The sequence below is a fragment of the Propithecus coquereli genome, unplaced genomic scaffold, assembly GCF_000956105.1.
Source record: "Propithecus coquereli isolate 6110/MARCELLA unplaced genomic scaffold, Pcoq_1.0 Scaffold157, whole genome shotgun sequence".
In the NCBI taxonomy this organism is placed as follows: Eukaryota; Metazoa; Chordata; class Mammalia; order Primates; family Indriidae; genus Propithecus; species Propithecus coquereli.
Genome location: NW_012140191.1, coordinates 3,565,829 through 3,575,558, shown reverse-complemented (window position 1 = coordinate 3,575,558; position 9,730 = coordinate 3,565,829). Strand labels below are relative to the sequence as shown.

The 9,730-nt window shown below is 39.8% G+C and overlaps 1 pseudogene; it reads left to right on the top strand.

Annotated features, from left to right (window-relative positions):
- Positions 1 to 1,641: 1,641 nt before the first annotated feature.
- On the top strand, positions 1,642 to 9,527 carry LOC105807385 (annotated as a pseudogene).
- The last annotated feature ends 203 nt before the right edge of the window (positions 9,528 to 9,730 follow it).

Genomic DNA, 9,730 nt, shown 5'->3' with positions numbered 1-9,730 from the left:
CCGGCACCGTGCCCTCTCCCAGCTCCTGCAGGGCCAGGATCTCCCACAGGGCAGCCACACAGCGGCCTCTGCTGCCTTTCTCCGGTCAGCTCCAGCACTACGGGACAGGTAGGGACAGGACAAACGCGGAAGGATTTCTTTAAGGCCTCTGAGGAGACTCTGGGGAAACAAAATTTAGGTCGATAATAGTGACTGTTAGAGAGTCAGGTGCTTGGCCATCCGTGGAAGAAGCTGTGGGACAGACAGACTCATCCGTGAGGACTCATCGAGCTAGATCCTGAAGGGGAGATAGAGGTGTCATGTAGGCGACCGAGAATATGTGCAAAGCAGCTGTTTTCTCAATTTTATCTGGCTTAGACATACAATGCAAAACCTTGCAGCAAACTGCCACCAAAATATTACCGTTCCATTAGAAGGAACCCATAAGACAAGCCAGATTTCTTTAATGTGGGTAAAACCTTTGAATATTATGATTTCTTCCTCCATAAGGTTTTTTATATTTGATGATAGCAAATAAAGGGGTGCCATCGCACCTGTGGTTGGCCAAGGCTGCAATGGTTTCCATGTATTTGTTACTATTTTAACGATTGCCTTTATTTTAGAAACTCCACAACTAAACAGTTAATACATGATTTGGAGAACAAAAGCTATGTTTTCTAATAAGAATATATGTCCTTTATGAACAAATTCAAGTAAAAGAGTTTTTTTTTTCTTTTTGAGGTTATGACACATTAACTTTCAACTGATCACACACAATAAATATCTCGAAGTAATACAGGGAGAGCCGGGGAGAGGTTCAGAATAACTAAAATGACTATCGGTGGCAGATCTTGCCTTAGAGGCACGAACACCTCCTATTTTCCACAGCTTGGGAGTGACTTGTTTTCCGAACCACACCATGAGGTTTTCTGTGTGTGTGGAAAATTTTCCACGATACATATTTATAAGCTAGCTGCTGTACATGTGGCAAATTTGCTCTCTCTACAAATTGTTTCTAGGGACTGGAAATGAATGTCATGTGGAAAAAAGCCAGCATGGTATTCTGTTAAACAGATAGACTGCGTAAATTATGTCTGTTCTGCTTCAAAGAAAGAAACGCAGGTAAGTCAAGCTTTAGTTGAACAGCGTGAAGTTAACCAAAAGTAAGGCTTAGGTTTTGTTTAAAAAAATTTTAGATGGAAACTTCCTCCCAACTAAAATGGACTCATTATTTCCCTGAAAATAAAAGCAAGTGGAGTAAAATTTGTAGTGAGATTATATTAATATTAAGTAGCATTTGAAACTCTGAAAGCTTAGAGTTCGCATAAAAGCTACGTGTAAAACATTGATTTGGGAATGACTCCAGATAAGAAATGGTTTCTTTTTCTACTTGATTCATTATAGGATGAATTTTCCATTTGTACAGGACTTGGGAATCACACAGGCATCACTAAATTTTTATTTTTCCTCTCTCTGTTTGTGAGTATTTGACACAGGATAGTTTGTCCATGTCCTGAAATAAATACATGGGAGCTCGCTTCAGCGAAGACACCATGGGCCATATGAATTAAGGTGAGACGGCCTTTCCTTTTCAGTATGTTAGTGACCTGTTGCATTGCAGGGGCTGGACATTCACTTAGAGCAGAGTAGACAAAACCTCGTATGCTCCGGCTTGGAAACCAGGAGGAATCACTGACTGAGGTTTGCCAACTAAAGTCCTATGGTAAGTTTGACTTTGAAATGTGTGAGTTGATTCTCGTTATGCATTATTTTCTTTGATCTGGGGGAGGGGAGCAAGTGAAAAAATTTTAACGAGGTATCATATATTAAGAGAAATAAAATATTGGGGGATTATTGCTGGAAATTCTTTATTCAAGTGTTTAATCAGTAAGCTGGCTTGGCTCTTAGGGGTTTTGTTTCCTAAGTATTTTGGACTGCCACTGTTGATACTAGGTCTCTTCTATTTTTTTCTTAGCTCGTATGGTCAGTGGATTTGTTGTGGGGATGTCTTCTGTCAAGGTAGTTGTTGAGTTTATGACATCTGGATAATTTTTAATAATAGAAAGTCCAATAAATACAGGAGTATGACCTCATTGCGAGGAGAAAAGAAAAGACAAGAGATTGGTCTAGAAAGTTGAAGGTTCTCATTCAGAGAAAAGATAGGTGGTCTAGAAAGGTGAAGGTTCTTATTCAGAGAAAAGATAGGACAGAGCTGGTGAGAAGCCAAGTTAAAACTGGTTGAGCACTAGCACTCAAACGTGATATTCTACTCTGTGTGTGTGAGAGAAAGAGAGAAAGGGAATTGATTATTTTCTTATCTGTATCCACTATCCACTCTAGTCTGTCTAAGGACAGGAATCCTGTATCTCTGAAAAGAATAGACAATCAATAAACATTTCGATAGAACAGGGTATTTCTTTTAGTGGCTGCCACAAGAAAAGGTCAGCAAACTAGTTGCTTTTGCGTGCTTTCTGTGAGATAGGCCTCAGAGCTCAGCCAGAGGCAGCTGAAACTTAATCAAATAAGTTGCCAGCCATAAGGTGAGCTCTGAATGTATCACGAAGTATTCCCTCAAATCCCCATCATGTTTGAGCCATACTTTGGGGCTAGACCACCAGGGGTCAGGGCATTGTCTCTGGGAAGCCTTTGCTGAATACACTCTTGGTGTGTAATAAGAAAGACACAGGGCAGGAGACCTGAGGCTTTTAAGTATGTAAACCCCCCTGGAGAGTATTCAAGCACCAGTTCCTCAGTTTTACTTCTGGTGGTTCTGATTCAGTCAAAGGTGATGGGATGTGTGCCTCTGGGAATCTTTATTATGTAGAAGATGCTGGTGTTGGAGGACTTTACTTATGAGAAAAATTTCTGGGGTTTCTCACTCTTGTTTATCTTATTAGAAGCCTATGAGTACAGAATGTACCAGGAATCTGGCTCTGAAAGAGTGCAGCTTAGATGAAGAGGTTGTATCACAGAGACCTGAGTTTGAATACCCTGTGGCTTTGGGCAAGGTGATTTTTCTTTTCTTTTATCTCTCCTTTTTTTTTTTTTTTTTGAAGATGGGGTCTTGCTCTGTTGCCAAAACTGAAGTGTAGTGGGCTGCTATTATAACTCACCACAGCCTTAAACTCCTGGGCTCAAGCTATCCTCCTGCCTCAGCCTCCCAAGTAGCTGGGACTATAGGAGTGCACCACCCCTGCTAATTTTTTTTTTTTTTTCATTTTTTTAGGGATGAGGTCTCACTATGTTGCCCAGGCTGGTCTCGAACTCCTAGGCTCAAGTGATCCTCCAGCCTGAGCCTCCAGAAGGTGATTTCTTCTTTTCAGAAGCTTCTGTTCATGTTTTTTGTCCACTTTTTAATAGGGTTGTTTGCTTTTTTCGTGTTGATTTGCTTGAATTCTTTGTAAATTCTGGTTATTAGTCCTTTATTGGATGGGTAGCATGTGAATATTTTCTCCCATTGTGTAGACTATTTGTTTTGTTGATTGTTTCCTTAGCTGTGCAGAAGCTTTTTAGTTTAATCAAATCCCATTTATTAATATTTGTTGTTGCCAGGATTGCTATTGGGGTTTTTTTCATAAATTCTTTGCCTAGGCTTATATATAGAAGAGTTTTCCTACATTTTCTTCTAGAATTATTATGTTTTCATGCCTTAGATCTAAGTCTTTTATCCACCTTGAATTAATTTTTGTGAGTGGTGAGAGGTAGGTTTCCTGTTTCATTCTTTCTCATGTGCCTACCCAATTTTCCCAGCACCATTTATTGAATAGGAATTTTTTCCCCCAGTGTACATTGTTTTCTGCTTTGTCAAAGATCAATTCATTGTAGGTAGATGGCTTTATATCTAGGTTCTCTGTTCTATTCCATTGGTCTATGTCTCTATTTTTGTACCAATACCATGTGGTTTTGGTTACTATAGCCTTGTAGTATAGTTTGAAGTCTGGTAACATGATGTGTCCAGATTTGTTCTTTTTGCTTAAGATTGCTTTGGCTATTTGGGCTCTTTTCTAGTTCCAAATGAAGCATAGAATTATATTTTCTAGCTCTGTGAAGTATGACTTTGGTAACTTGATGGGGATTGCTCTCAATTTGTAAATCTCTTTTACCTTTCACTTGTGATGACTTTAGTGGAGCACTTCTCTTCCTAATGGTAATATCTTATTTTTTTGTTTACTTTGAGTAATGAGTTTACCGAATAGTCTGAACTTGCCTGGGGCATACACATGAAAGTAACAACTTTTTTTCTCCAATTACTTAAGGTCTATCAAATTTCCCTTTTCCTTGAGCAGATACCCTTTTGGTCAGTTTTATTTGTTTACTTATTTTTTAAAACAAAAACACAACAATTTTCACTATTATATCTTCAATCTCAATCCTATTTAAAGGTATCCCCTCCGACATTATAGGTCAGATATAAGGTTTCGGGAATGAAAGACAGGGGTGTGGTCTGCCTCTGGGATACCATCTCCCTCTCCCTCTTCTAGGCTTCCATGGTTTGGAAGGATTTGGAGGAGAAAAAAAGGCCAAGTTTCTTACATTTAATAGTGCAGTTTTATTCTGTTCTCTGCAAGTTTTCCACTGTTTCTCTGGTGAATGTGGACTGTCAGCCTATGGCCCTCTACATGGGAATTTTCGGAAAGCCTTTGTGGGGCCCCCTTTGCACAGTCCTTGATATGGCAGATCCAGTTCTAGTAAATCTCATTCATGTAAACAACCCTCAGCCTCCTGCTGCTGGGGTCCACTTGCTCAGCAGCCAGTCCTCATGGTTGGAATATGTTAAGATAACATGAACCTAGGTACTCTCCCCAAGTTCACTTGGCCCATGGACATACACATATGGGTTGCCCCAAAAGTTGTGCTTTTATTCTTTTCCATGTATTGTTTCCTCCTGCTCTTAGTTCAAATAGGTACAGGGAGTGGATTAGCAAGGCTACTGCAGGTGTAGATGTCAAAGCTAGAAATGAAGTGCTGGCTTTATTCTCCTATAGGCAAATGGTTCTTTTGGCAGCCCCTGCACTTGGCTCAGTGGCGAGAGGAGTGTTCTTGGGAGAGTGGATGGAAAACTGCAGCATTACTCCCTTCCCACCCCCACCAAGGCCTTTGATGATTACACCTTTGATGATTTCCTGCTTCTATTTTCCCACCCCAATCCTCCTTTCAGACTTGACTGAAGAGGAATAGGGTGCAGTTTGGGGTGACAGTTGCAAGTGATAGAGCCATTTGCTTGTCTCTTGGTAAGCCTTGAAGAAGGTGGCTGGCTCCAGTTGTTATCAGTTCTCCAGCTTCTTATCCCCATATTGGGGCCCTAATGGCCAATTCTAGGGTAACAGGAAAACTTGCACTCAATAGCCTATTAGATTTGTGCACTTTGAAGGGCAAAAATAGATAACAGATTGAAAACTGATCTATGAGAGACAGTCAAGAGAGTCTGAGTCAAGAGACTGAGAAAGCAAGTCATAGACTAGGAGAAAGTATTTGCAAAAGATTTATCTGATAAAGTACTATTATTCAAAATATAGAAAGAACTTGTAAAACTCAACAATAAGAACAAAAAAAAACCCAATTAATAAATGTGCAAAAGATTTGAACAGACTTCTCACCAAAGTAGACTGAGAGATGACAAACAGGCATATAAAAAATGCTCCACATCATATATCATCATGGAAATGCAAATTAAAACCATGAACTATCACAATACACCTGTGAGAATGGCCAAGATCCAAAACACTGACAACGACAAATGCCGGCAAGGATGTAGAGCAATAGGAACGCTCATTCATTGCTGGTGGGAATGCAAAATGGTATAGCCACTTTGGAAGATAGTTTGGCAGTTTTATACAAAACTAACATACTCCTACCATAGGATACAGTAATAACTGTGCTGGGTATTTTCCCGAATAAGTTGAAATCATGTCTGCACAAAAACCTGCACATGGATATTTATAACAGCTTTTTTCATAATTACCAAGATTTGGAAGCAACCAAGATGTCTTTCAAGAGGTGAACGGATAAAGAAACTGTGGTACATTCGTACAATAAAATATTATTCAGTGCTAAAAAGAAATGATCTATCAAGCTATGAAAAGACATAAATGAATCTTAAATGCATATTATTAAGTGAAAGAAGTCAATCTGAAGAGGTTACATACTATATGTTCCAACTACGTGACCCTCTGGTAAAGGCAAAACCATGGAGACAGTAAAAAGACAAGTGGTTAAGGGGGAGGAGGAGATGAACACGTGGAGCACCAGGGAATTTTAGGGCAACAAAACTACCCTGTGTGATACTATAATGTTGGCTCCATGTCATTATACATTTGTCAAAACCCCCAGAATGTATCACACCAAGAGTGAATTCTGATGTAAACTGTGGACTTTGGGTAATAATGATGTGTCGGTGTGGGTTCACCAACTGTACCAAATGTCTCACTCCAGTAGCGAACATTGGGGGAGGCTGTGCCTATGTGGGGCCAGAGGCATATGAGAACTCTCTGCACTTTGCACTCAATTTTATTGTGAACCTAGAACTGCTCTAAAAATAAAATGTTATTATATTAAAAATACTATTCTAAAGAATCACAGATAACCAAAGCAGAGAGAAATCTGCTTTCTAAATAAATAACAGATTTCTCCATGTTAGTACGGAACAGATTCATGTTTTGTTATATGATTTCATTCCTTGGACAGAGAATATCCAGCCAATCATAAATGCAGTTCAGTCTACTACCTTCTCTCTGTATTTTATACTCATAGATACTGCTCCTGAGATGACTAGGGAGCAGCACAGGTGGGTGAGAAGAGGCCTCCCCTTCCTGAAAGCTTTATCCTTGATAGTGAATCTACTTCCAGTGCTGCACAGAGCTATGCATCACAGTTATTGCTCAGAATGATGTAACTCTCAGTGACTATTAACTAGAAAAACAGCAGTCCCTGAAAGTTGGGATTCTGTTTTCTTAGAACATTCTCTTCTGTGTTCACAACTTTAGTTGGTCTTTAAACCAGGTTATGAGAAGCCAAGAAAGACAAAATTGAAGCTGTGCGTTGGACATGGTATAGTTCTGAGATATTTAGCCACTTCAGCAAAATTGGTATTTGCCAGTTACGTTATTCTTTAGCTAAAGACACCCATTCTTTAGCTAAAGCCTCAGTCTTTTAGAATTTCCTCTATAAAAATAAGAGGTTTTACACAACTAATTTAATCTTCATAACAATCTCAGGAGGGAAGTAATATTGGCACGCCCATTTTACAGAGAAGGAAACTGAGTCACAGAGAGGCCATAACTATCCCACCGTTACACAGCTAGTAAGGGGTAAAGCTGAGATGTGAGTACAAGCACCTGGCTTCACAGTAGAATTCTTAATCACTCTACTGGCTTGTAAAAAGCCACAATAGTAAAAACAGCATTGCACTGGTTTTATTATTTTAATGTAATCAAAATAAATGGGTTGGAAATAGAAACTGGAATATAGAAAAGTTTAATACCTGTCCCCTGTCCCACTTATAAATCAGTGAGACAGGAGGCAGGTATTTTTATAATGCTACTTGGGGAAATAGGTTATTTGAATTAACAAATTCAGTTTAGCCCCCCTCCAAAAATAACTACCTATTTTATCCCAAATGCATAGCAATTAAATATAACTAATTAAACCAAAAAACTTGGAAGAAATATAGATGACTATCTGATCTCTGGATGGAAAAGTATTTTCTAAATTTGAAAGCAATTAAGGAAATTACATACATCAGTGAGGAAAAGACTGATGATAAATGAAAAATTTTTGTATGTCATAAACAAAAAGACAAAGAACAACTAACACATGTAAGAAATTGTGATTTTCATACATACCTGTGAGAAAATCACAAAAGAGAAAGAGAAGAAATAATTAACAAAATATGAAAAATACTTTCTTTGGGAATTCAAGAAAAGGCAAATTTTCAAAAATTCAAATGAAAGCAAAAATTGGGTAGCATTTTCTACAGAGCACATTTTAGCAAATATTTTTATCTGGTAATAATCAAGGTTGTCAGGAGTTCTGCAAGATGGGTGATTTCATATACACTCTTTCTGCCAACAATTTAGTGATATCCATCAAGAGTCTTAAAAGCAGCTATATTTTCAAATCAATATTTTTTCACGTAAGGATTTATCCTAAGAAAATAGCTATCTGGGCAAAGATTTATGTTCAAATTTTATCACACCATTATACCTAACAGTGAGATGTTAGAAATAACTTAATATTTAATAAAATTAGATTAGTTGGTAACACTTGGAAAATTATGGAATAGCTGGATGAGCTATCATACCACAATTAAAATTATTTCGTGAGTAGTTCTTAATGGTAAAAGAAAATAACAGTGGATAATGCTGATGTTTAAATATAGCAAAATAATGCTTTAAGATAGTGTTTTAAGTGTAACAAAATAGGATACATAATTATGCATAATTTTCTCATCTAGTTAAAATTAATAAGAAGAAAGGACTAAAGGGGTTATGACAAATGTCCATAATGGTTTTTGATGATGGTGGGATCTTCTATATTTTACAAATTGTCTCCAGCAAACAGAGTTAATGGAGAAAAAACTTCCTTTAGATAAGAAAAAGAAAGCATCAGTGGAGAATACAGAGACAATGAAATATGGGCGCCTTCTTCTCCAGGAAAACACCAACTGGCACATGACGCTGGTGCGGCCGCCTGGAATGGGAAGCGCCCACGGTTTCCGCGGAGGCTTCCGCAGCGACTTTTGGGGTCGCAGCTGTGGTCGGCGCCGGCCCGGGCCGAGGCCCCGGAACTCGCGAAGGCAAGGCCAGGACAAGGAGTGGATGCCGCCACCACGCGGGGCCACCTCATCCAGGACATGAAAATCAAATCCCCAGAAGAGATCTGTCTCTTCTCCTTGCCCATCAAGGAGTCTGAGATCACTCACTTCTTGCTGGGGGCCTCTCTCGAGGATGAGGCTTTGAAGATTATGCCGGTGCAAAAGCAGAACCGCTCTGGCCAGTGGAGCAGGTTCAAGGCGTTTGTCGCCACTGGGGACTAAAATGGCCACGTCTGTCTGGGTGTTAAGTGCTCCAAAGTGGTAGCCACTGCCATCTTAGGCCATGATCCTGGCCGAGCCCTCCATTGTCCCCATGCGGAAAGGCTACTGGGGGAACAAGATGGGCAAGCCCCACACCATGCCTTGCAAGGTGACAGGTCGCCGCGGCTCTGTGCTGGTACGTCTCACCTCTGCCCCTAGAGGAACTGGCATCGTCTCAGCCCCTGTGCCCAAGATGCTCCTGCTGATGGCTGATATCCATGACTGCTACACCTCCGCCAGGGGCTGCACTGCCACCCTGCACAACTTCCCCAAGGCTACTTTTGATGCCATCTCCAAGACCTATAGCTATCTGACCCCAGACCTCCGGAAAGAGACGGTATTTACCAAGTCTCCCTACCAGGAATTCACCGACCGTCTTCTTAAGACCCACACCAGAGTCTCTGTGCAGAGGACCCAGGCTCCACCTGTTGGCTACAATATAGCATTTTTATACAAGAAAAATAAAGTGAATTAAGCCTGTTAAGAAAAGAAAAGGAAAATGGGCAGATCACTGGAAATGGTGATCAGCATATGGATGTGATCATGAATCTGAAGTGATAGCAGAGTTGGGATGGAGGTTAGAGCAAATAAAAATAATCTAACAATTAATGCTCTTGGCTAGCTCCTTCAAAGCACTGGAGTATATAGAATAACAGCAAGGAAAAACCTGTGCTTCTT